Source organism: Eucalyptus grandis, chromosome 8 (assembly GCF_016545825.1).
Source record: "Eucalyptus grandis isolate ANBG69807.140 chromosome 8, ASM1654582v1, whole genome shotgun sequence".
NCBI classification, from domain to species: domain Eukaryota; kingdom Viridiplantae; phylum Streptophyta; class Magnoliopsida; order Myrtales; family Myrtaceae; genus Eucalyptus; species Eucalyptus grandis.
In genome coordinates this window covers 15477630-15481041 of record NC_052619.1, presented here as the reverse complement: position 1 = coordinate 15481041, position 3412 = coordinate 15477630, and the positions used below count along the sequence as shown (strand labels likewise).

Here is a 3412-nt window from a genome sequence, read left to right as displayed (position 1 = left end):
CGGTGAAATGGTGAAATAAATGTTTGGCATAACATCGTAATGGCAAGGGTGGGTAAAAAAGGTTGACATGCATTTGTCTCGATCAGTGATGGGCATCATCGTATGTGAGTTTGTACCTCTTGCACCCTAAGGTCCCTAGGAAAGGAGAAAATATTCAATGATTTCCTAATAAATAGGCTATCATATCTGCTGGATCGGGCCATGCGGGAACCTCGGAAGATGGAGGTGCATGTCAATGTTGGATAGGAACTGCGACATGGCGGCCACCGGTTGCTGCGGCTTCTGCAGCCACTAGAGGAGCCAGAATTGCTACTGATGCTGATGCTGATGCTACTATAGTTGCCCCTGTTGTTGTTGTTGGTCATGGTGTTGCGTAAGCAGTTGCCGCTGCTGTTGCTGCTGCTATTGTTGGTAGTGTGCCGCCGACGATTTCGTCTCCTCCATCTCTCCCTCTAGAAAATAGGGGATTCTGGCTCTACGTGGCAGTGCTAAAGAAGAGCCATTCGTGAAATCAATAGCGCAACGCAAAAGGAGGTGGCTGGAGGAGGTAGGTCGATCGGTGGAGCGAGCAATCGATTGATCTCACGGGCCGTTGTGCTCCCGCAATTCCCTCGGAAACTATTTGGGCCGAGCCATCGTGGCATGCTGATGGGCTTTGACGTGGCCCATGTGGATAAGGCCAAGTTGGCCCGCATACATAAATATTCACGAATTTTGAGAACTTTCTAATTGAATTAAAATTGATCGTTATATCGAGCTATGATCCTTGTCCTATTATGGCTGTTAAGTTTATCGGTTTTAAATAATGAAATCAAGAAAAGGAGAAATTTAAAAATAAAGTACTAGATCTAAGCTTAATTCGTTCTGAAAATTTCGCTGGAATTTGGATTGCATTTTTGAACACCAGCCGGCAAGCGCGAGTTTAGCCGCTTTCATTTTTAACGCAAGATGCGAAAGGACCAATGCTAATATTTAGGGATGCATATCAAAGATTGTGCGGTACGCGTGAAATGGTGGTTAGAGTTTGGCATAACAACACCGTGATCGAAGTGCGGTGGGGCTTCCAAAAGCTTCACGTGCGTTCTTTGAGGGATTTTCGCAAACACCTCGACGGTTCCCAAGTAAAGAAGCATGTACATATGAGAGAGAGAGAGAGTGTGTGTGTGGAAGGCGTTCATTTATGGGAATATATTTAGAAGGCAACAATCGACATAAATTTTCCGAAATTCAGGTGCTCCTAATTCCTGAAAGAAATCTGGGCCCTTAAGGCTGTGTTTGGTCGTCGGGATAATAATCAAGATAGGATAAAATAAAGTATGATATTAAAGAAGTAGGTACATAAGAGAGAGAGGGTGTGGATAAGTGTTTATTTATGGGAATATATTTAGAAGGCAACGATCAACGTAAATTTTCCGAAATTCAGGTGCCCCTAATTCCTGGAAGAGATCTGGGCCCTTAAAGGATTCTTCATCACCATGGTGAGCTCCTGCTTCTCCGACAGGTCCACCTCCTCGCCGGCCACCATCCGCCACTTGAACAGACACACCAGGTTCGCTACGAATTACTCCAGGTGCAGCATCGCCAACCCGTACCCTGGACAGATCCTCCTCCCCACCCCAAACGGCATCATCTTTATCTCCCTGCTCCCTGTGATGTCGAACCCGCTGGCTGCTGCTCCGTCGCCTTTGCTGCCAGAGTTCATAAACCTCTCCGGCTTGAACTCCATTGGGTCCTCCCAGACTTCCGGGTCCCAACCCATCTCCGCCACCATGAAGTTGATGGTCACGTCCTTGGTGATCGCGTAGCCGCCCAACTCCGCGTCCTCCTTCACCGCATGCGGCAGCAGGAAATGCGCCGGCGGGTGCCGGCGCAGCCCCTCTAGTACCACTGCTTTCAAGTAGCCCATCCTCTGTAGGTCCTCCTCCTTCACTTGTTCCGCCCCCTCTCCCACAACTGATTTGATTTCATCGTAGAGCTTCTCTTGGATTTCTGGGTACTTGACCAGGTTGGCCATGATCCACTACAGCGCCATGGTCGTTGTGTCGGTGCCGGCGTTGAGGAACTCCCAGGAGAGACTCACAATCTCGGCTTCCTCCAGCTTCCTCTTCTCCTCTGGCAGCTCTAGGTCTAGGAGCGTGTCCACGTACGGCACGATCCAATCGCCATCGCTTTCATTCCCGTCCTCCCTGGCTTTGCTCAGTTGCTCTTGCTTGGCCTTGAGTCGAGCTCCGATGAGTGGGATGAGAATGCGTTTCCAACACTCGTAGAGCTCATAGAACTCCTTCCACCGCTTCCGGAGAATGAGCTTGCTCAGCCCCGGCCAGAAATTGAGCACGTCGAAGCGCCGTTGACTCACCAGCAACCGTCGCGAAAACTCCTGGATCTGCTTAATCTGCTTCTCCTCGAGCCCGTCTCCGAAGCACATGAAGACCAACAAGCAGAACAGGGCGTACTGGAAGTGGTCGATGACGCGGACGACGCCGCCAGGCTGGGACTTGAGCCCCGCCCCAAGTATGTTGAGGGACCGCGCCCGAGCACAGGAGTAAGAGCGGAGGCGGGAGGGATGGAGGATTTCCGCCGTGAGATTCCGGCGGAGGAGGCGCTAGGTGGGGCCGTAGGAGGCGGCGTTGATGTTGGGCTGGTTGGAGGAGGTGAGGCGGATGGTGGCGGAGGGCGGCGGGCGGTCGGCAAAGATGACGCCGCGGTGGACGAGGGCCTCGTGGGCAAGGGCTGGGGAGGCGACGAAGACGATGGGTCGGGAGCCCACGTGGAGGGTGAGCATCGGGCCGTAGCGGGCATGGAGGGAGCGGAGGACGGGCTCGAGCTCCGAGAAGGACTTGCGGAGCCAAGGAAGTTGTCGACGACCGGGAAGGTGAGGGGGCCCGGCGGGAGGCTCTTCTTGTTGGGGGCGGAGAAGAGGAGGTTGAGGGTGGCTCTGAGGAGGGCGGCGACGGAGAGGGTGATGAGGATAAGGAACCAGATTTCCATCTTTTGCCGGATTGACTCTGAGTTCTTGCGGAGAAGTGTGAAGTTGTCGGTTTCATATAAAGATCGGAGACGAGGCTGGCGAGGCTGACGACTTAACGCAAAGAGAACGTAATCAATGGCGTCCATGAATCGGCAGTGGAGTTTACCTGATGAAATGATATCTTCGCAATTATTTATAATAAAAAAAAATCATTTTCTATGCTTATTAACTTCAATACGCTGTAAGAGGGACGTGAGCTTTCTTGAGGATCGTCGGAACATGTTCATGAATCTCGCTGAATAAAATAAGAAAAAAGCTTCTACATCACACCCTCGAGAATATTCAGTTGATGCTAGAAAACGCGGCCGGACTTGGACGGCAAGGGATCGGAAAGTGTGAAAACATTGGTTCGGTTAGGAACTCGGAGGGGTCCTGTCTACTGAA

General features: G+C 51.5%; 1 pseudogene; it reads right to left on the bottom strand.

The window, feature by feature from the left end:
* Nucleotides 1–1417: 1417 nt before the first annotated feature.
* LOC104456776 lies at nt 1418–3016 on the bottom strand (annotated as a pseudogene).
* Between the last annotated feature and the right edge of the window lie 396 nt (nt 3017–3412).